The sequence below is a fragment of the Lathyrus oleraceus genome, chromosome 3 (genome assembly GCF_024323335.1).
Source record: "Lathyrus oleraceus cultivar Zhongwan6 chromosome 3, CAAS_Psat_ZW6_1.0, whole genome shotgun sequence".
NCBI lineage: Eukaryota > Viridiplantae > Streptophyta > Magnoliopsida > Fabales > Fabaceae > Lathyrus > Lathyrus oleraceus.
Genome location: NC_066581.1, coordinates 67398115 through 67423706, shown reverse-complemented (window position 1 = coordinate 67423706; position 25592 = coordinate 67398115).

Sequence of the window (25592 nt, the reverse complement as noted above, 5' to 3'; positions counted from 1 at the left end):
TAACCTCTGCATTTGGAGGATCAGTCACGACCTCTGGTTGAGTAGTTGCGGGATTTCTTTGTATCATTTGTCTAATCTCCTGTTGTCCCTGCGCTACTCCCTGGACCACGTCCATGAACTGGTTCATGCGGACCCTCATCTCTGCGAGCTCTGCTTGTAGATTCTCCATTGCTCTTTGCTGGTTTCTGCGGGTACCGTACCGGTGAACTCCTGAATCGGCTATCCTGCTGATGGAACACCAAATAATATGAGAACACCGCGGCGACACCTGTTATGCAAGAATATGCAAAAATGAAATGTTAATGCAATGACATGTTTATCACTTCAAAAAGGTATTCTACCCCCTTGATTCCAGTCTCACGAGAAAATCGAGCCATAAACTTCGGAGATCAAGATGCGATAGAGAGAAAGTCTTCATATAGATAAAATCAAAGAGAATGGCCTTAGCCGATAGTACATCAAAAGAGGATTTCCACAACAAGTCTGTGGATCATCACTACACAGCAATAAAGCAAAAGTAAAGGGAGGAACAAAAATCAGGACTCAGCCTCCTGTGTACAAACCATAAGGACTGCTCCTTACTTCAGCCAGTAATGCTATCGTGTCGGGATGATCTGGAGATTCTGTCAAACGCCGGATAAGCAGATTCCTCTGGTGAATAACTCCATCCATCTCGTTGATGTGCTCTCTGTAGTAATCCCCATCATCCTCTCCGAATACCTCTACAAGTCTGGATTTCTTCAAACCTGCCAACACCTTAAGTTCTTCAATCTATCCTCGAGCCTCGTTGAGTTGATCGGTGATGTAACCATTGGTAGAACGGGCACACAGAAGCTCATGGTTCTTCTCCTTCAGCAAAGTCTTCAATTTCTCCATCTGACCAGTCAGTTCGGTCACCATCTCCTCCTCCTTTGCCTTCCGAGAATTTGAAAATGCATCCCATTGCTCTTGCCAACCTGCCAATTTACCATGAGCATCCATTAATTGTTGCTTGACTCGCTTCAACTCAGAACTGGATGATCCCAAGGCCTTGTCTGTCTTCCTGAAGAATTCCACCTCCACAGCTAATTTCCTCTCTGCTTCCTCTTGCAATCTGACGGCTTCCCCCTTCTGATATTCTGCCTCATGGAATTGGTGCATATAGTCTTGCAACTTCACACTTAACTCCGAGTTTTCAATTTGAAGCTCCTCCATAGCTTTCTTCAATTTGTCATACTCCTCTCGGCTCACCATTGTTGACCGCGCAGGAGTCGGTGGATACAAAGGTTCTTCTATAGGAAACGGCAGACCCAACTCTTTGACTCTTCCTTGAAGCCACTCTCCATACTGAGGGTAAGTTCTACAATCTCCTTTTCCAAGCACAGTACTTCCTCTCTTGATCACCCTGAGCCAGGCCTCAACTGCCTTACGGGATACAGTCAAATCAGGCGAAGAATGGAAAAACAAAGATTCTTCCACATCCTTTTCCAAAGGCGGAGTCCTTAAAGCATATCCAAACTGTCTGACTGCTAGAGAAGGATTCCTCCTCTTCTTCCTACCAACGGTACATTTGGGAAGTTCCCACAACTGTGAATAATATCTGCCCGAAGCAAGCTCCGGTCAGACCACCAAGAAATATCTTCAACTCTCAATTCCATCAATCTCTTCGACCAACTCGACGAGTCCTCGACATCAACGAACGCTCCTGATTTGGGTAGGTGGGAACTGAACCACTTATAAAACAAAGGCGCACAACAATTCACCAATCCTCCTTTTCTATTTGCTTCCAGTTTCTTCTTTGCTTCTCCCAGTAAGAAACTCAGATGAAAACCATTAACTTCTCCTTTCTGACACATATTAGCCTTCAAGACTGATTCCCTCAAATATGTGGTTGAAGCAACCATGCTGAGATCGGGCAGACACTCCGAGCTGTAGAATAGCAACTGTGACTTGATGGGAACTCTGAGAAAACTGGCAATCTCCTCCAAAGTAGGGACCAAAACATAATCCGGGAATGTGAAGCACCTCAATGGAGGGTCATAGAACTGCAGCAGTGTGAAGAGAGCATCATGTTGATCCTTGGAAAGAATCGTGACGAAACTTAGAATTAAACCGTAATCCTCTCGGAATCCTTCTAGAGAACAAGGATCCATTAACTTCATTAACTGTTGAATGGGCTCCAGACAGACCACCGGAAACTTGTAGGCGACGAGTCTCTTTCTGCCAACATCCATCTTAAGAGAACCAGAAAAACCCCGACCGGAATCAAGAAGAAGATGTAAACCCCCTAGAAATGGATAAACATGTGTTAAATGATATGAATGCAAAATGATGTGATGCAATGTAATGACATGGAAACCAGGACTGCTGTATCCACTTGAACATCTGTCGGGTTGCACTGTCTGAAGAAAAACCCACTGAGGAATATAATACAAAACCAAAACTTTGCTCCAGAAAACCGGGTTGGTTGGAGGTTAAGGTTTCCTGAATTTAGCCCGCCCCTCACTGGTAGGTTCTAAGAACAGAAGTTTGTCAGCTTCAGCCCTTCAGTCGAGAATAATACGTTTACCACTGAAGGTTTGGCATTATTACAGGATAAAAAACCTCTGCTGACTCCCCTCAACAGGACATCCTAAAGCAAGTTCCCAGTCTCGGGGTCCTCGGATTGATCAGCGAGAATGCGCCCACCAGAGCTAACATAATCACGTCTCGGAGGAGAGGCCTCGACTGAGTTCTCGGAAAATGGTCACCAGAGTCGACAATTTCTAGAGGAACATCATGTCGTTACGGAACATCCGTAGGACATAATATATCCAAGAGAAACCTCGTCTGGGTGTGGTTCTTCACGAACGACTTAACGTAGCAACATGCCACGCAGGCCTCATGAACATCCACTCTAAAATCTGTGTGTACACTCAAGCCTGGGTAATGGGCTTACCTCTCATAGAACACCCCACCCCAATAAACAGATAAACAGCAGCAGATACAGCAAACATATGTACATGAATGCAATAAGGTAAAGCAGGTAAATGCTGAAAATAAATAACTGTACAAAAGAATAAACACCCAACAAACAAGAAACCTACAAAAGCTAGGAGGGACTCGCTTAGGGAAACCGCGTCCCCAGCAGAGTCGCCAGCTGTCGCAACCCAAAAAATACAGAGGTGCGAAAAAAACAACCGGCGAGAAAAAAATGACAGAAGAGTCGCCACCGTGCGTTATTTATCCCAAAGGAGGGAAAGGAAACGCTCGAAGTAAACCTGGAGAAAGGAAAGGAAAAGACAAGGTCTCGCAACCAAATCTTGGGTTCGGGAGTCGATTATGCGAAGGGAAGGTATTAGCACCCCTACGCATCCGTAGTACTCTACGGGATCCACTCTTGTTGTTTCTTGTCTAAAGGGTGTGTGTTTATCTAATGTACTATTTACTGAAAGAGACGAGAGAAAAAATGACTCGCACGGATGTCGCATCCACTGCATACGTATCTCATCTGAATATGAGAATCAGAGTCTTCGTAGCTCGGGTACCTATGGGTTAAGGATAAGTGTGCTCGCTAAGACATCACGTCTTATGCCTACGTATCTCATCGGGAATAAGAATCAGAGCAAAACGTAGTTCAGCTAACTACGAGAACAAAGGTCTCGATTGCAACTAGGGCAAGAGAAAGGGAATGTCTCGATCGCAACGAGGGCGAGAGAAAGGATCGCAACGAGGGCGGAAACAAAGATTAGTTGTTAGTTATTAGTCAAACTCGGCAAGACATCGCATCTTGTGCCTACGTATCTCATCTGAACATGAGAATCAGAGTTGCCGTAGTTCGGCTCACGCACACAAACAAACAAGACAACTACACACAAAAAGGTGGCAAACATGGAGCCCGACTGCCAATCACTGGACTTACATCAGCATCCGAACCAAAACACACACAAAAGGGCAAACGTGGAGCCCGACTGCCAATCACTGGACTTACATCAGCATCCGAACCAAAACACACACAAAAGGGCAAGCGTGGAGCCCGACTGCCAATCACTGGACTTATATCAGCATCCGAACCAAAACACACACAAAAGGGAAAAGAAAAGGTGCCCGGAGTGGTCTCGCACGACCAGCCTACATACCTCGTCTGGAACAAGGATCAGGGCGATGTAGTTCCCCTACGTAGGGGTTGCCATCTGAACATGGACTTACAAAGGAGGACACCAGTTGTGTCAAAGGAGAGTGGGCGATGTATTCGCGTCCTAGCAGTAGGTGTCGCAGCTCGCTGAATCGAGTCTTAGGCAGTTACCTCTTTGCAATAGAACGGACTACATGCCACAAGATCGGAGACGCTCGGAAAGGTCTAGAAGTGGGGGAAGCTCTGCCCTAGAGTTGTCATGCAATATGTACTTAAGTGTTAGGATTTACAAATGGGAATATCTACCTAATGTTAGCATACAAAAAGATATGGGAATCCTACCTATGTTATCATACAAAAAGACATGGGAATCCTACCTATGTTATCATACAAAGGGTTACTATCTAATGGGTGCTACCTAATCGGAACAAGAGTTGACGAGTGGAGCAAAGAGAAGTGTTAGGGATGAGGGTAGATAGCGATGCATGAAGCAATCGACTTACAAGGTTGATGGCGATGCATAAAGCAATCGACTTACAAGGTTGATGGCGATGCATAAAGCAATCGACTTACAAAAGGGTGGATGAATACGTGCTGGTTCTGTTAGGTTTTGAAAAATGATTACTCGACGTTGGATCGAGGTTTTAGTCTTGTTTTGAAATGGTTATCGAATATTCATTTTAATTCTTGTATTAACATGTGAATAGAGAATGAAAGAGTAAATTTTATACATTTCATGGGAGAGGGATACATTTGTTATGAATGGGGGTTGTTCATGGCAAACAAACAATAATAATACATGCCTCATACACCATACAAGTAGGCCACAATTAATCAAACAATTAAGATATGAACAAGTATATAATCGAATCAAATGATTGAAGAATGAAATAATGAAGCATTAAACAATGTATGAGTGTAAGTGCAAGGGACATGTCTCATTGTAAGAAGCCCAAGAGTAAGCTATGTGAGGTTGACGGCGATGCTTAAAAAGCAATCGACTTACGAGGGTGTGAAAAAAAAGGGCTCGATATTAAATCGAGGGAATATGATTTTTATAATTTTAAAATGGTTTTGAATGAATGATGAAGTTAAAAGAAAACAAGTTTGCATTATTAACAAATGAAACTATAATTATAATACAACATAAACATGAAAAAATGAATGCTAAAGAAAAGAAATGCTATATATGGGTATCGAACCCACTACATAAGGAGAGATGAACTAACTTCATCTCCACCCGGCCACAAGCTACCAGTTGTGAAACTATGACCAACAAGCACCCCTAAACTAACCGAAACCCCTCAAAGAGAAAAAGAAACAAGCAAAAGGTCCAAGCATGGGCCACTGGACCGGGATTGACTAAGCCCACGAATCTTAAGTTCCAAACTCGGGTAAATGGAGGGGTAGCAAGGGAAAGAACGATCATCAATAGCAATAGTGATATGGTGCCAATTCCCAAACACACTTTCTTCTCCCAATATTCAAAGGCTCAATACAGGGAAGGTTGATGAAACCAAAGGAAATGCAATGTATTCAACTCCTTCCTCCAAAACCCAAACTTCAACACCGATTCCCAACCTCTAAAAAAGAAAACGGAAACCTCAAAGTTACTAGAAAACAAAACTCTTTCCATGCCTTCATCCTCTCACTATGCCTTCTACATCTAAAAGAAAATAAATGCAGGTTCCCCACGAATCTAACCTTGCATCATCTAACACAAATCGAGGAATACGGATCGACACTCAGCAAATGAAACCTACAACAATCAGACCCAACTAGATCCCCACAAAACCAACGCAAAATAACCGGTATCGAGAGCTCTCAAACTAAAAAAAGTTTCCAACACAGACAAAAAACTTTAGGGTCTAAAAAGGGGCGAGCTGTAACTCAAAAATTCGCTTGAATCGGCAAACAGGGTACCGACAACGCAAACAAATCAAAAACCAAGAAATCAATAAAGCAAAAATGGATTTTCGACCTTCTTGGAGGTTTGAAAGAAGAAATGAAAGAGAGAAGATTTTACCACTGCCTTACGATTTTGGAGATACGCCGACGGAAAAGTGTATCCAGAGTAAGTATCTTCGTTCTGCTTTGTTATTTCTTGTTCTACCTTCTCTTGTTCTTCTATCTTTTAGGGTTTTGCCGTTGTATACTTTTTAGGGTTTTCTCCCTTTTTTTTTTTTGAACAATGGCCGCCCCCTTTCTGATTTTCTCTTCCTCTCTATTTATGTTCTGTGAATTAGGGTTTTCTGATTGCTATGGTGGATCCAAGAAGTATCCCAGCCAAGGCCTTTTGGTGCTCAGAAAAAAGAGTGGTCCTCTTTGGTGTATGGTTCGAAAAATGGTAATCTCAACTTTCACTTTCTTCCCTGAATTTTGTTTCTAATCCAATTTGGGAAATTTTCTGGAATTCTAACGCTTTACTGGCTATTATGTGTTACTGCAGTGAATTTCTTGTAACCTCCAGCTAATTCAATTGTGTTACTGCAGTGAATTTCTTGTAATTCTGGAGGTTGAAGGTAGGCTCAAAATTGGTCCTACAATGCTGTAGAGTGCTCTTTGACTGGGTTTCCTGTCAGCTGCGAGATGTGGATGATTTGGTAACATTGTTTGCAGCATGGGAGTTCCAAACCTCCTGATGTGGTGAGAGAACCTATGAGCGTACAGTTTCATCCATGTTAGGTCTAAAAATAAGGAATATCGTAACCAGTGGGAGGGTCGTAAGCTGAGAAGCCAGGCATATCATGAGAATCTTGCTGTTGTGACTATGTCGGTGCATAGGACGGACTTGTATCACGTATCAATCCAACATTGGCATAGTTGTCTAGATTCTGAGAGCTTGAGGATTCTTTGTTATCGGGCAATTGTTACTCAGAAGCAACACCAAAGGCTGGAGATTCGGACTCGGAACTTCTAACATGGTCATCACTTAAATTCACCTGCTTGCTCCCAGAAACATTATCGGTGGATGACTCTGAAGCGGGTGCAGTCAAGCTTGTAGTGGATTCTCCATTTGACTTTTCAGTAGCTCCTACTTGAGAATATGCCGGTTGATTTTTTTCGTAGGCTGCTACAAGATGATGACAGGGTGCAAGTGTAAGGTAGACTTCAATCTCTCCATCGTAGCTTGCATTTGAATTAAGCATGTTTAGGTTGACCTTTAATAGCTTATGCATGATGGCTTGATGCTTTGTATTTCCATGATGTAGGGTCTGTTGCTATCCTGACTGCTGCATACTACCATCAGCAGGAGGGTTCTGAAAGCAAATCTAGCATTCCTCATGCTGCACAGGAAGCTCCCCAAGAACCACTCTCTGTATTCAAAAGATTGTGCTTATGTTTGGACGCGCATTGCCATACTTAATCCCGCGTCCATAGGCATTTTTACTATAGTTTTTCAGAAGCCAGAAAGTTCAGAGATGAGTGAATGCGCAGTTACGTGATCACGAACAGGCACTGTGATGGACCTGGTTTCTAATCAAATTGAAGATTATTGAAAACCATTTACTGCTCCTAACCCACTAAGTAGTTGGCTTGACATGTCCTGCTGATGATTCATAGCCTGTTCCCGAGTAAGCGATGTCATTCCTCCTCTCCCGTTCATGACTGAATTATTTCCCATTCCTGGCCTCATTCCATTGTGTAAACCAGATGGACCAAGACCCATTGTGCCATAACCCCCGACACCAGGATTGCTGTTCACACCTCTATTACCCATCATGCCATTGCCACCGTTGAGGCCAGTGTTAGTACTCGCTGGTAGGATACCATTTACATTCTTCATGTCATTTCCAAGAGAATTGGCACCTACCATTCCGCCTGTTCTGTTCATCTGGGAGGATATCATCATCTCATGAATGATTTTCTGAACCGAGTTCTGTGCATCGTTACTAGGGTCAGCTTCACCAGAAATAGACGTCTGGTTTTGTTGTTGCAAGGAAATATTAGCTGGTGAGTTTGCTGTACCCATGTGATTTGCAGATGTTATGCCTGGGTGAGAATTTTATTCAATTTACTCATGGAAGGGGTTTTCTCAACAACATTAACCTCAAGACCTCCAAGGAAACAGAAAGAAAGAAGATCTTTTTCCTTAAAAGGTAGCTGCTTGTCTGGAGGATAAACGAATAAAACCTGAGATTCAACATTGGGCTCCACACGGGATTGATTTTGATAACCAAGTGCACTTCTGAATTTACCAGAGCCTTCAGACCTTCTCACTAAATATTGCCTCTGCAGCGCCTGAATGTCAAAATTAGGATGAAGTCCAACAAACACCATACTTTCAAATAACTTAGCCGGCTCCTTCCAAGACTTATGACCATTGTACTGCAAATGAAAGTTGGCAGCCCATTGACGCTTCTGACTCGTCAAAATTTCCGGATTATAATTCGCATATTGAACTTCAGGAGGATGAGAAAAGCCTTTTATCATTTTCGTAACTTGATATTGCAGCCTTAGCTATTAAAAGCTCCAACTGATCGAAACCTCCCGTTGGAAACTTGGATAAATCTTTCAAATATTGCATAAGCTTCTCAGGTAAAAAAAACTAACACTTGAAGATTCATCAACTCTGTTTATGAAATTTGGCTCTTGTTGAATCCCACAGTTTTCAATAGTTTGGTGTACATTGCAAGCTTGCTTTCATAAGTTAAAACTTGAGTTTCTTCAACTGTTTCAGGTAGCATTGTAGCAGAAATATTCCAGCCTGAACTTCGGGCTGCGGCGGCTAGAAGAAATGCAGAATTGGCGTGGCTTTGAGATGCAGGGAATAGCATTTGGAGGAGATTACACATTGTGATTAGCGAAGAGTTTGCCGGCTTTGCTTTCATTATCATGTAAAATAAACAGCTTTATACAATTCTGTCATAATTATATACAAGTCATTTCAGTTTTGATTGGCTTATGGTTAGAATCTTTTGACCAATTCAGAAACATCCAGTTTTCCATTGTAATTTGGTTTTGATTGACTTGTTTTCTTTATCCACTTAAAAGTCATAACCTTTGAAACATTCTGCAATTTTCTTTTTTCTGCAATTGGGGTTTTTTATGCTGCCTATTAAGACAATAAATTGTCCATCAGGAGTCAACTCCACCCCAGTCCTTTCCACCATAGTTTCTCTCATGAAGTTATATGGATCTGGCAACATTATCGGGGTGTGAGCCATGACAGAGGGGCAACCAAAATTTAGTTCCTTGATAGCTACCTTGTAGGTAAACAGAGTTCTGTGCTGATCTGTCAGAAGGCCGCATAAAACACAAACGTGGATTTCATCTTCAACTGTTTTTAAAAGTAATGATGAAACAAGCATTGGGTGCATGTAGCGCCCCCACAAACTTTACATTGCCATTCAGATTATTCTTGAGTTTCTGATTTCTTTGGACCATTGGTTCTGAAATAAATTGAGCCTCCTTACCACCAGAGCACTTATTTTCATAGGAAAATGGGTTTGGATTTTGAGAGGAAAGGTTTTTTTTTATTTTTGGGTGACTTTGGTCAAGGTTGACCAAAAAGTCAACTGTTGACCAAAGTCAACAATTGGTCAAAAATTATCAAGACTTGTATTTTCTTGTATCGACTCACATGTAATGGTTTACAATGACATGAAATAGATTGAAAAGGGTTAACAAATGGTTGAAATTGGTTTCACAATTGGCTTGAATGTTTGACTTTTGAAAAATAACTTGTCTGGTAATGCACATGAACAAGGCCATGAAATGAGACCATAAGGTTAGGGTTTTGACATAGTATCCATGGACCAATAACTTGGCTGGCAAGTGGCTAGAAACACAAGAAACTTGGTTGTTCAGATGACCCAGACCATAGATGTATCCACAATCACAACACCATGACTTTGAATCAAAATCAATCATCATATAAAAACAAAGCAAAGTTAGGCCAAGCATGCCAAACAAACATAAAAATTCAGGATCAAAATCGGGGTATGACACAAATGAACAACGTTTCAACAAAAAAGTTGTTCCCCTTCATGTTAGCTTCCCAAAAAGTCCAAGATCATGGCATTTGGATTATTTCTGAGTGGCTTACGCATGGGTGTAATGCGTGGCCCCATTTGGAAACTATCATGATCAATTTTCATTTCACAATGCATGGCTTCATGTTAAGGTTTCAACATCATTAGCACACGAATTTGGACTTTTTCACATCAATTTTTGGGACTTGTACACGCCCATGCAAGCATGCAACCACATTGCTATTTTTGGACAAAATTGGAAAGTGTGTGGAAAGAAACTTGCCATGCTATAAATACACTGCCCTCTGCTCAGAATTAGTGACCCTTTTTCCTAAGCTTTGATCCTGCAACATTCCCACCCTCCATTGATAGGATAACCTTGAAGATTTAACTTGAAATCTAGCTTCAATTCCCCTTCTGTTTTGGGATTGAAACTCCAAGGATCCAAGCTCTTTTCACATCCAATTCACTTCCTGCAAGTTGATAGAAGCAAGGCAAGGCAATTTGGAAGAGAGATTGAACTCCATTACTACAAACAAAAGGTGATTTTTCAGTATTTTCTCTTCTTAGATTCTCTCTCATATCTCCACCATTTCTCTTGATCTTTGGTTGTTGTAATACCCTAATTTTGATCCTAAGATCCCTCATGGCATCATATCATTGCTCAATGCATTGCCTCAAGGATCATAGCATGTTTGGCTCCTTAACCCTAGGGTGGGACTTGTGTGAGTGGTTTGAGACCACCAAGCATGCTTGTATTGTATATTATTGCTTTTATTAATTTTATTACTAACCAAAAGCACAAAAAAATGTCACTAACTCTTTTTGTTTTGAAGCTCAAGTGATCATATACTCCAATGCTCCTAGGAGGCTCCTAAGCTCATTGAAATGGCCAGATGAAGATGAGGAAAAGCATGACAATGGTCCACAAAGCTCATAATCATCATATATGTCTCCCAAGTATCTCAATTTTCCAATTTTATCAAGATAGCCCAAAGGGCTTGAGGATTGTTTCCCAAGGAAACCCTGATTCAACTGTGCCTCAACTGTGCCTTGCTCATGAAACAACCTCAAACTATGATCAAATTCAATCAAGGGAAGTTATTTCATTCATCATTATTTGCATATATGACCCTATTTTAGCCCCCTAAATCATTCATTCATCAAGATAGGAAGTTTGGCCTTGAAAAGTTGACCAGTCAAGTCATCTGACTAAGCTGAGCACCAATGAGATATAACTTTTGATGTGTTTGTCAAATTAAGATGATCCCAAGAGAAAACATGTCCTTAAGAACCATATGAACAACTTTAATGTTCATCTAAAACCCATTTGAAACTTGGAAGGTCATCATTCATTTCAAGCATTATAGGTCATTTTGACTGAAACCCTAATTTTGGGTCAACTTACCAAGGGAATAACATCCTTAATTTTTATGATTTTGAGGTGAGACCAAATGAATTGGAATTCTTAACATGTCTACTTAAAATGTTATGTTGGACAAAATTTCATGATCCTAAAAGAAATACATGTGATAACACAAAACATTATAGGTCACCTTGGACCTAAGTCATTGAATTTGAAAAAGTGCCCAACTTCAAATGCCCATAACACTTTCATGAAAAATCCAAATGATGCAAAATTTGAGTCTAAATTGATCATATTTAAAATATCTACAAATTTGATGTTGGATGTGTTTTCATTTAAAGCTTGCATCATGCAAGCAGAGGGGCTTGAAGAGACTTGCTTTTGGTGAAAATTTTCAAAGGATGACTTAGACATGTTTTGTGCCCAAACATTCACAGCCAATTTTCATTAATTTCTAAATACCAAATGAATTTTTTCCCAACATGACTTTTGTTCTTTATTTCAAGGGATTTCCAACCATTACTCACATTACTTTTTTGGACTTTCCATTGGTGACTTTCGAAGAGTTCTTTCTCTATGTTCATTTTTGCATTTCATGTTGACACTTAATGTGCAAGCTGATTACATCACAATTGCACGTCCAATTCCATTTCAATAGATCTCAGCATGGTTTATCACCTATCATTGGGCCTCACATGCACCTGTACAGGCCCATGCACCAAAGTTCAAATTTGCCATGCACACGAGGGAACCATGAACTCAACCCTCTTCAGCTATAAATAAGAGCTCCATCTCATTCATTTGGCAACCTTGTTGAGACCTGAAATGCTGCAGCACTAAAATCCCAACCAATACCAAAGGAATTTTTAGATTTTTCTCTCTTTTTCAAGCTTGAAATTCAACATCATTAGTTGATTTTCAAATCTCAATTCCTTAGCCTCTCATCTCCATTACATCTCCAGAGCAAAAAGGGATCAAGATCTTAAAGAATTTGTGGCCTTAAGAGCTCCATTTCAGAGGTAGAACTTCAAACTTTTTGGATCTAGATCTTGCAATTCAATGTAGTTTTCTTTGGTTTGTGTGGTTTTTTGAAGTCCTCATACTTGAGGCGGGCCAGTGGTGGTGTCAATTCATCATTTCGTGCATTTGCAGTTGACACACCATGATCTTCCATCTCATATTTCTCTCAAAATAGGAAGAGTGAGGAAGATCCATGGATACAGTGGTGATGTACATCACCTGAGCTTTAAATTGATGTCCTTGTTTTTCCTTTTCGTTACAAAATTTTTCCCTGCAAGTGGTGGCCGGATTCTGGTATCTCACCGAAGAAGATGGTGGTTTCCACCACCATCACCATGTGGTTGCCTTCCCAACCCTTGGATTGCCATGCCTTGTTATAATCCTGACCATTCCTTATGTTTACTTATTTTAATGCAACATGTTGCGCGTTTGACTCAAGTGTACCATGCGTCCTCACCTCTGAGCCTTTGATCTGTGCCACGTCAATTAATGAGGTTGATCCTGTGGCGCTGGTTTTTCATTATTTCTATTTTCATTTTAATTTCAGTTAATTCCTTTTATTTTCAAAAATTCATAGAAATTTTATTTGAAGTCACAAAAATATGAGACCAATTCCAAAAATTTTCTTGAAAAATCTAGTTTCATATTTTGATTTTTAAATATATTTGTGATTTCATTTAATATTTTTTGTGAATTATTTGGTTTTTAATAGTTTTAATTCATTTTAAATTACTTTCTGATAGATGAAAAATCCAAAAATATTTTCCTAACACCTGTGAATCATGATAAGTCAATGAAAAATAGTCTCATCAATTTCTTATTTGATTTGAGATTTATTTGAGATTTTAATTCATATTGTGTTATTTTTTATTGTTTTTAATTGTTTTTAAATAGTTTCTGATTTCCAAAATTGTTGAGAAAATTACTCAAAGTTTATTTGACCATGTTAGACCTATGAGAATTTAATTGGACTTGTTAAAGTTGATTTGAATTAAATTTGAGGTTTGACCTTATTTTGATTATTTTATTTTGCATTTTATTTTAATTCAAAAAAATACAAAAAAATATGGTTGACTTGTTGACTTGTAATATTCATTTCTTTTCTGTTTGGCATTGATTGATGATAACTTGGTTCATATTTGATCAATTGAGTTTGGTAATTGAATTCTCTTTCCCTCCATTCCATCTTCATCCCATTCTTTTCATCATTTGGCCAATGAGTTAATGTCTTATGGTTGGTCTTGACAAATGAGAGGTTTAACCTTCTTTGATCCAAACCAAACTCAACTTGATCCAAGATCAAGTGAGTTGTTTTGTATCCAAGATAGGTTGCTTCTTGGTCAAGCAAAAAACCTAAAGTCCATACAAGGTCATTCCCCTTTTGTTTTGGCATGGCAAGTTTGTGGAGCTTGGCTTAATAGTCATGATCTCTAACTTGTGTTTATTTGCCTATAGTTTTATTGATCGACCTCAGATAGGTGTGACTACTACATTAGTCCACTTACGATTGCTTAACATAGCGCTACATTGTCTTATGACAAACTAACATAACCATACTAATCACTAACTTTAATTTGAGCATTTAATTTCTTGCCCTTTACTTTAATGCAATTTATTTTTTGCTCATTATTCATATTGCTTTTCCCTTTGCTCACTTGAACCTGTAGCGGTGTATTCGTCACTTTATGATTTATTGACTAAATTAAAAGCAAAGTATACAAAGAAATCGAGTCGCCACCGCACTTTTATTTATCCAAAGGATTGACTAAAAAGCGAACAAAAGCCTAAGAAGTTTTACACGTAGAAAACCAATGAAAAGATCAGAGAATATGGGTAAGGGGTAAATTACGCAATGGGAAGGTGTTAGGCACCCAAAACGTCCTAGGTACTCCTAGGGAGCCCTTTTCACACTTGTTGTATAAAAAGTTTATTTGTTTATGACATATTGTGCAAACATGATTGGGAAGATGAGAAAAGAATGTACAATTTATTATTTTTGTGTTTGAACGGATGAACCCGTTGCCTACGTACCTTCCATGAAAGGTAAGGATCAAAACGCCGTAGTTCGGCTAAAAGATTTCCAAAATATGAGTGGGTTCATTTTAAAACAAGAGCACTAAGGCTTTTCATTATCAAAGGGAGAAAACTCAACCAAGACCAACAATCCACCATGCAAGGATAGCTTCAACATACTAGTGAGGGGTGAACCCTATAATAAGTATGGAAGACTTACAATCAACTCACTAAGGATGTGGTGAGATTTACATCAACCACTATGAGAATTGAAACCTATGGCTAATGTATGAAAACATATCAACAATGGACAAAGCCACCAAAACAATTGAATGAGTGAAGTTAATTGATTATGAGTATTCACAAAAGGATGGTCAAAGTATGATTAGTATTCAATTCAGAAAGAAGTGTTATGAAAATGAAGTTTGAAAAGTCAAGGACTTAAGGTCCAGGTTTCTAATTTGAAAAGACATGAAAATGTTTGCACACTATGTATTTACAAGTTTTAAAAGTCAACAAGTGAAAAGGGGTTTTGAAACAAAAAGGATGTGGATGAAGGAGTGTAAAACTTCCTAGAAATTCACCTCTTGAAATCATATGAGAGATGATTCAAGTGTGTCCTTTGGAATAAGGCAACAGAGCAAGTAAGCAAAAAAAACAAGGTGATACCGGATGCCAATCAATGGACTTATACCAATCTCACAAACAAAGGCGGATACCGGATACCAATCAATGGATTTACACCAATCTCCTAAAATAAAACAATGATACCGAATGCCAATAAATGGACTTATACCAATCTCACAAACAAAACAAAACATGGATATCAGATTCCAATAAATGGACTTATTCCAATCTCCTAAAGCAAAACAAAACATGGATATCAGATGCCAATCTATCTGGGCTTATACCAATCTCCAACAGATGATCATGGGAAAACAAATGCCAACAACATGGACTTACAATTGCATCCTCACATACAAAAAACAAACAAGAGCAATAAGCAAAGAGGACATAAGTGGCCAATGAAATGGTCTTACACTCAATGCCTTCCAAATCATAGGAACACAGGCCAATGAATGGACTTACAGTTGATTCCTCAATGGACAAACAAAGATGTCACAAAGATATGAAATGATGATCATGCAATAATGAACAACTAATGATGATAAATGCACAAAGGCAAACAAGCAAACATGTACAGATGAATCAATAAGCAATCAAATATTCAGTTAGCACACACTATATACAAGCAATTAGGCTCAAACAAGGGTTAGACTTTAAAGTCAACTGGAATAGGGTAAGTGGTACTCTTAACCTTAACATTGAGAGTTAAGGTGAAACAGATGAAATGGAGATGAAGGGTGTGCCTCATTGCTCTTATCCCTGGTCAGGGAGAGCTTCAAATGATAGAAGGTGTGGGAGTTCAGAAAGTTGGAACTCTCTCCACAAATGAATGACTCTATAGATCTTGGGTTAAGATCCACAATGCATCAACATGTAATGTGAGCAAAGGGATGACACACAGAATAGTAGGAGATGGACTACACATCTCTTTTATCTACCAATTGCCTTATCAAAAGGACTTTTCCTGCTTGGGGACAAAGATAAACAATCACAAACATTGCCTCTTAAGGAGGACTTCAGACGGGTGCTTGGCTACATAACAAGCCAGGTCTTCCAGACTACATGAAGAAGAGAAATTATACCTAATTGGTTAAGCAACCAAGCAAGTTCAAAATGAACTTAAGCAACTAATGTACCTGAAAACAATCCAACTCAATCAGTATACAACTCAAAAAGTCAAACAGATAATCCAACAGTCAACAGACAATACACAATCAAACAAGTAAGGCTACTATGTGCAAGGCACAAGCTCAACTCAAATGAGCCAAAAGCATCCTACAAAACAAGTCAATGTTAGTCAATATCAATCAAATAACCAACTCAAGCAATGTGAATTAACCCCCTTATGGCCATGTACTTCTTAACCTGAAAACAAACTCAAACATGAGAAGCAAACCACTAGGACGAGGCCTAGGGTCAAAGAAGGAGAAATAATCCAAAACAGAACATGAAAATTGACAAGAATCAAGATTAATCAAATTATAACAATGTCCAAGTGGTCTCATGTCAATATCATTCATCAAATTCATTTCATAAAGCAATCATGGCAAAGCATGCAAGTTGAAAGCTCATTGAAGCAAACAGAATGAACCAATCCACATCAACTCAAAAATGATTCAATAAATCTCAAGAAAACTCAAGGGTGAACAGCACACATCAAATGATCAACACACCAAAAATCAATGCATTTGGACAAGTCGAAGCATGGCAATTAAATTCATCAAGTCATGGTAAGCATAAACAAGCTCAATGGAAGCACAAATTGATGCATCAACTTAAGGCAATCCTAAAACAGAGATGACACCTGATAAATGATTCAAACCAAAGCCAAGACAAACTTCAATGTTGTTGCATTACGCGAAAAACCGGCGGGAAACGAAGAACAACAGAGCCGCCACCGTGCGTTATTTATCCCAAAAGAGGGAAAGGAAACGCTCAGAGTAAACCTAGGAAAGAACATGGTCTCGCGACCAAAGAGAATGGGATCGGGAGTCGGTTATGCGAAGGGAAGGTATTAGCACCCCTACGCATCCGTCGTACTCGACGGGATCCACGCACAATAGAAAGGAAAATGGTTGCTAAAAACGCTGCTCACACACACACACTGGCTGAAAGAGACACAAGAAAACAGACAAGACTGAACTCGGCAGGATATCGTATCCTGGGCCTACTTAGTCTATCAGGCATAGACATCAGAGTCGAAGTAGTTCGGACTGGGGAAATGACACATGCTCGCTAGGATATCGCATCCTATGCATACGTATCTCCTTTGGACGAAGGAGAATCAGAGCATTCGTAGCTCGGCTGACACGCACACAAACAAACACAGGCAAAGGCAAACATGGAGCCTGAATGCCAATCACTGGACTTACATCAGCATCCGAACCAAACACACCCACACTGGAACCCGAATGCCACTCGATGGACTTACATCAGCTTCCAAGCACACAACAACATAACAAGTTAATAGGGAGTCGGGGACTCGAGCCTATAACTACCAAGCACACACCCAAACAAACAGACAACAAATTGCTAAGGAGTCAGGCCCTCGAGCCTAGCAACTGTCAAACAACACACACAAAAAGAAAAAAAAAGGCGCCCGGAGAGATCAACTCATCTCCTGCCTACGTACCTCATCTGGTATGAGGATCAGGGCGACGAAGTTCCCCTACGCAGGGAAAAAGGACTAGCCTAACCAGATAACAGAGGGAGACACAACACTAAGGAGACTACGACTCGAGCCTAGATGTTGTCATGCAAAGTCGTCCCTAAGTTAAGGTTTCTAGCTAACTTGCACGGGAAGCAAGCCTATCCTAAACATGACTTGCACAGGAAGCAAGCCACACCTAACCTAACTTGCACAGGAAGCAAGGGTCTCGATTGCGACTAGGGCAAGAGAAAGGGGAGGTCTCAATCGCAACGAGGGCGAGAGAAAAGAATTAGTGTTAGTTGTTAGTCAAACTCGACAAGACATCGCATCTCGTGCCTACGTATCTCATCTGGACATGAGAATCAGAGTTGCCGTAGTTCGGCTAAACTATTCTCGTTGGTTTGTGTTTTTTAAGTGGACAACGTCACTGCGCAATCTACCTGATGCTCGACCTTTGGAGACTTACTCACCTGTAGTAGAAGGAGCTAACGTATCCTTAAGAGGGGATAATGTTTGTTTGTGTTTTAGGAAAGCTCAAGCAAGAAAGGAAGTCCTATACGAAGGAACCGTGCTACCTTAATTGACATGCAAACGAGACTACGCGGAGTCTAGCAAACCTAGGGGATACAATCACACCACACAAGCACATACAGCATGAAATAAACACACCAACAAGGGGCTCAAACATCAAGGCTAGGTTTTAGTCGAGGGGTCATATCAACCTCAACAAACAAACCACTGGAACTGGGTAGTGTTAGCTCTTAACCTTGCCATTGAGGGGCTAAGGTGAAGCAGATGAAAGGTGAGTGAAGATGAGACTTCACAACTCTTATCCCTGGCCTGGGAGAGCTTAAGACAAGAATGTGTGGGTTCAGAAGGTGGGAACCCTTCTACACATTTGATACTGACTCAACTGTACAATTGTACAAGATCTTGGGTTTGTATCTGCAATGCATCAACACAGTGGTGTGAGCAAAGCAGATGACACACAGAATAGCAGGGGATAGGTTGCATATCCCTTGGGTTCTGCCAATTGCCTCTTCACTTAGGAGGTCTTTGAATATGTACAGGGACAAAATCTAAACATTCACAAACATTGCCTCTTAAGGAGGACTTCAGACAGTTGCCTGGCCAAGTAGCAGGCCAGGTCTTCCAGACTACATGAAGATAGAAAGGTATACCTCAATGCAAATTGCTTATCAAGCAAAGAAAAGCAAAAGTTCACAAGGAACTGAGCAACTAAAAGCACCTGAAACCAGTCAGACAACATTAGTACACAACTTCAAAATTAAAGCAAAAGGAAACAGATATCAACCAGTCAACACAAACAAGCTAAGTGTGCAATGCACAAGGCTCAAGGCATGTGAGCCAAGCAACCTACAAAACAAATGGGTTAGTCATGATAAACAAGCAGACACAACCAATTTGTATTGGTCTCATTGGATAATTGTTGGTCAACCTGAAAACATGAACTCAAATGTGAGTAACAGGACCACTAGGACAAGCCTAGGGTCAAAGGGTGATGAAAAGTTTAAAACAGCAAGTGGAATCCAATCAAAATCATATTCAAACACTCAAGAAACAAACTCAATTGGGTTCACATCCATATCAATCATTATTATCATTTCATGAACAAAAGAAGTCAAAGCATGGCATTTAAAAGCTCATAGAATCCAACAGCAAGACTTGAATCAAAAGCAATCTCAAACATTTCCAAAAATCATCAAATAAATCATGATCAATCACAACCCACAGCATGGTAAGCATGTCAAATTTCAACTCATTTGGACAAGTAGAAGGTGGTCAATGAAAATCAGAAAGGCAAGGCAATTTTAAGCATGCTCAAAGAAGTCAACCAAACATGCATCAACTTGAAAAAATCATAAATCAGTGATAGCATATGAGAAATGAATGGGACCAAAACCATGGCAAAGTTTAGGATGTCTAGTAATCACATATCAAATTTCATGTCCATCCAATAATGTATGAGAATTTCACAAATGAAATGGGAACAAGTGTCACAAAAAGTCAACATAAGGCCAAACAGGGGAGAAAAATCTCAAACAATTGGAAAATGCCATAAACAAATCCACAAAAAATCACATGCAAACTAGACATATTCAAGTGAATTCATGCAAAAATTCAATCCAATTTGAGATCAAGAGGCATGGTATTGAAAATCATCAAGTTGCACATCAATGGTGTGACACAAATTGTCACACCCTACTTCAAAAAATCATAACTTAATGACCAGAGATGATAAATTCATAAACCTTATACCAAAATCACCATGAATGTGTCTAGTTTGAGCACAAAAAATTTCAAAGGCAATGGATAAATCATCATCATTTCACAAAGGATTTGGCAAAAGGTACAGAAAATGGTCACATGATCAAAACCCTAATACCAATTAAAATCCACTTATCCAAAAATTCTGGAAAAAATATGGTAAATAAGTAGAGATCCAGATGAACACAATGCAAAAATTTTCATGAATTTTGGGATTAAAATGGATGAGTTATGATTTTTGTAAGTTGGTGCATCAAAATGAAACAAATAAATAAAACAACATGGATTAATGGGTCAAAGGGGTACGACCAGTGGCATTTTTGAAATTATTGAAGTCACTTAACAAAACGCGGCGTTTTGCGCATGGAAACGGAATGTTTTGATTGGCCGGTTCAATGAAACAGTACCATGCAACGTGAACAGGAAAGCTGGAAATGCATTTTAGGGTTTTAACGCAACAATGTCATCTTCCTCACTCAACCAAAATCGTGAAAACCAAATGTGCCCAGAAAATGGAATTGATCATATCATTAGAACCAGTAAACCACATACATGCATAATCTAACAACCAAATTCATTAAATCATGCTAAACAAAAAGCATCGAGCAAGAACAAGTTTGAGTGTGAAACTTAAAAACCAGATTTCTCACACAATATGCAACCAATCTTAATGACTCAAAGCTCAAAACAATCAGCAAATGAAGACCTACATAATGCATAGCATGATTTGGTGAAATAAGAGATTCGAAAACTGACCAAATCTGCAAGGCAATGTCGATTCAGGTGTTTTTTGGTAGTTTTCGCTTGAAACAGATGCTCACAAAGCTTCCACAAGGTGAATGGTGAAGGATGTTTAGCTCAGAAATCTTTGAAATAGCCCAACTCGAATCTTGCCATGGAAGTGTTCTTCAATGGAACAGTTACACAAATGGAATTACAGTAGTAGAACCAGCCTTGAATTGAGCTCAGAAGGATGGTATGTGGTGAAGCAAACAAACCCTAGCTCGAGCTCTTGAGGTTTTGTGGAGAAAAGTTCAACAATGCACAAAATGAGAGAATGAGAGAAATGGAAATTCTGTCTTGGAATGTGGCTGCTAGGGTTTTTGGTTGACAGAAAATGAGCTATATATTGGCTGTTTAAGGTTGCATCAGTAAGTGTTAATCACCATTAGCTTAAATGAATCAATTTTATCAATTGCTAAAATTCCACCAAGTTGGCATGGGGTGTGTGTGCTGCACGAATTTGGGCTTGCAAACATGTCCCAAACAACATTTCTGAACTTTCCCAATTGGCCAAAATGATTAAAAATGATTATTTGGAAAAGTCAAATTTCAACCTCACTTGAAATTAATTCAAGCAAGTTCAAAAAGGCCATTTTGAATGGTGATGTTTTGGTGCATGATGATGACATTTTTGGAAAGAGGGGATCAAATGTGACTTGTAGGAAAAAACCCCACCCAATTTGGCCAAATGGTTTGAGAGATATGGCCTTTTGAAGTTCAAAAATGTTTGAAAATGAATTGATCATATCTTGCCAACCATACATGGGAATTGAGAGTTCTTGGACGTTTTGGAAATGGGAGAACAATATCTTCAACTTTCATGTTGGGCAAAAATTTATTTGAAGCTTGTATCATGATGTAAGTTTGGGATCAAGAAGTTTCCATTTTTGGCAAGTTTCAGTTACAGGTCCAGTTTCTATTTTTGGAAATTTCTGATTTGGCTTCAAATTCTTCAATGATGGTGTTTGCCATGATATATGAGGCCTATTTGGACATGAATGAGCTCTCTCAAACCAAATCCCATCATCAAAACAAAAAAATCAGGCCCAGTTGACCAAGGTTGACTTTTTAGGGTTTCTGACTGACTGTGCATTGACTGATGACCTCTGAACATCCAATCTTTGACCTAAACACTTCAAATGGATCCCCAAGTCATGTGAACATGTTGGACCAACCCTAGGGCCTTGGCTCCTTGGAAATTGTGCTTGCTTGCTTGATTAACTGATCTTCTGATCAGTTTGACCTAATTCTTCTGATAATCTTGCACTTGAGGCAAAAGGGACAATGCAATGCTATGCAGTGGACCATGTTAATGCTATGACCTAATATGAGAATGTATGTACAATGATAGGTGCAAATTTGAGGTGCTACAGCTGCCCCTATTCAATCAGCTGGGATCCCGAACGGATGATAGCAACGGCTGTCAGACTTTCAGGGTAAACAGGGATTGAATACTAAGAACCGTAGAATTTGCACAATACAGGAATCTACCAATGGAAACGTCCACTGGGATCTGATACCTATTACTGGGTACTTTTTTTTTTTTTTTTTCAAGGATACGGCCACATCCAGACATCACAACGATGATGAATGGGAATAAAAAATCACAACTAGATGCCGACAGACAACTAGGAAAAACTCAACGTTTACCAAGACCAACGGAGAGGTAACCAAACATTAATGAATGACTGGAAGAGATACAACCATACGTCAACGGACGAAATGGGAAAAACTCAACGTTTACCAAGACCAACGGAGAGGTAACCAACTGGGGACGACCAGGAAAAACTCGACGTTTATCGACACCAACGGAGAGGAGGAATGGAGATAATGAACACAACCAAATCATCAACGGCTGATCGGGAAAAACTCGACGTTTATCGACACCAACGGAGAGGAGGAATGGAGATAATGAACACAACCAAATCATCAACGGATGATCGGGAAAAACTCGACGTTTATCGACACCAACGGAGAGGTAACTCTGCATGGAGAGGGGTACAACTAGACATCATCGGATGACTAGGAAAAACTCGACGTTTATCGACACCAACAGAGAGGAGGAAACTCTACTTGGGAGAGTGAACACAGCCAAATCATCAACGGATGACCGGGAAAAACTCGACATTTATCGACACCAACGGAGAGGAGGAATGGAGATAATGAACACAACCAAATCATCAACGGATGATCGGGAAAAACTCGACGTTTATCGACACCAACGGAGAGGAGTAATCTTCACTAGGGAAGGGATAGCGACGTTATGAACATCGAAAGAGGATGTTTACCGACATCAAAAGAAGACCAGACACTTACGCATGACTGGAAATCACCGAAAGATGGTGTTTACCGACACCAAAGAAGACCAGACACTTACGCATGACTGGAAATCACCGAAGGATGGTGTTTACCGACACCAAAGAAGACCAGACACTTACGCATGACTGGAAATCACCGAAGGATGGTGTTTACCGACACCAAAGAAGACCAGACACTTACGCATGACTGGAAATCACCGAAGGATGGTGTTTACCGACACCAAAGAAGACCAGACACTTACGCATGACTGGAAATCACCGAAGGATGGTGTTTACCGACACCAAAGAAGACCAGACACTTACGCATGACTGGAAATCACCGAAGGATGGTGTTTACCGACACCAAAGAAGACCAGACACTTACGCATGACTGGAAATCACCGAAGGATGGTGTTTACCGACACCAAAGAAGACCAGACACTTACGCATGACTGGAAATCACCGAAGGATGGTGTTTACCGACACCAAAGAAGACCAGACACTTACGCATGACTGGAAATCACCGAAGGATGGTGTTTACCGACACCAAAGAAGACCAGACACTTACGCATGACTGGAAATCACCGAAGGATGGTGTTTACCGACACCAAAGAAACAACACACGCGGGTGCTGACGGGATACTGACATCCACAAGATGACAGGGCAAGGCTGAACACTTGCAGGGGGTCTCACTGGGGAGAAGCAGGCTTTCCTTTCACCAACGGAATGAGGAAATAAACCTCTGTGGGGATTATCAACACCAAATGTTGACTGGAGCAACTGTAGCAGACGTGCTGTGCTAATGTTGAACAAAGATGATCCGCCTCTGCCGGGGATACAGTTTGATGGGGTTTCGAACACATGAATGCATATGTTTGAATTTTTCTATGGCGTAATGCTCCATATGGAATGGAAATGCTACGCGATTTAAGGATGCGATGATCACTACATGCAAAAATGCAAAATGATGAGAACTCCGCCGGGGAATACACAGGACGACTGTGCTGAGAAACCTTCAATACAACTCCGCTGGGGGAAGAACAAGGCAACTGTCGGGGAACCAATCAATACAACTCCGCTAGGGGAGGACAAGGCAACTCGCTGGGGAGTAATAAAGCAGCTTGCTACTGACAAAAGTAAAATTGCTGGGGATATCCCAATCAATCCACAGGTAGGATAAACTCCGCTTGGGGAAATAACTGCTCCGCTGGGGAAGATAAACCAGGCAACTCTTTGGGGATAAGGCTCATACCAACCTCAGGTATGATAAACTCTGCTTCGGGGAATATCTGCTCCGCTGGGGGCGACCCATGCAATCCACAGGTAGGATCAACTCAGCTGGGGATGCAGATGTCGGTCTGCTACGGAAACTCGTCTAATCCACTGGTATGATGAACTCTGCTGGAGAAATAACTGCTCCGCTGGGGATGACTTAACCGATCCATAGCTAAGAGAATAACTTTGTTCTGGGAAATAACTGCTGGAGAAAACAATCAAAAGATTGACCAAAGAGTGCATGAGATATATTATCTATAGCCGTCAAAACATGGATAATACACTCGCATGGAAGATTATCCATAACCGGGTTGCAGGTTGTTAAATGAATAATCGACCGAAAAGAAAGGCATCGGCACCAGGACTAGGTATGCAAAAGATGACCAATCAAAAGAGGATAAAGTTGCTTACTCGGAGCAAGTATCCAAAAAGAAGGGGAAGACCCAATGGGGACAATACTGCTTGATCAAAGCAAGTATCCAAAGGGGAAAGAATATCAATACCGCAAATCGGATACTGATAACTGCAAAGAGGGGATTACATCTACCGGTTAGTAGGCAGAAAACCACGGAAAAGTAACCAGTTATCGATAGGATGAGCACAAAAGGTTAACTCCAACAAGGGGATGAAAGTGGGATTTTACAACTACCAGCTTGTAGGTAGAAAACCACAAAGATAGGACTTACAACTACCGGTTTGTAGGTAGAAGCCAACAAACAGAATGAACCACAAAGGTTACCTCTGCTAGGGGGTGAAAGTGGGATTTTACAACTACCAGCTTGTAGGTAGAAAACCACGACGATAGGACTTACAACTACCGGTTTGTAGGTAGAGGCCCACAAATTCCGCTGAGGATAAGATGAATGAGTGCCGGTTAGTGAGCGACTATTCATTTATGCCCCAGGGAAGCACAAGAGACAGCCAACAGGAAGCCCATTTAGGATCGATCCAAAAAGGCAGACTGAATCAAGACTCATCCTAATGAGGAAAGAACTCAATAGGTAACACCCATCCCAATGTGTGTTGGGAGGGAACGGAAACAAACGTCATCCACGAGGATGTATCTCAGTGGGGAAATGGCAGGAAAGGATAGACACTTTCTGCTTAAGGGGTTGGCTCTACATGGAGAGATCAGACACACCCATATCTGCTAGGGAGGATCTACTGGAGAGATCTGTATCAACAAATAGCAGGAGACAACCA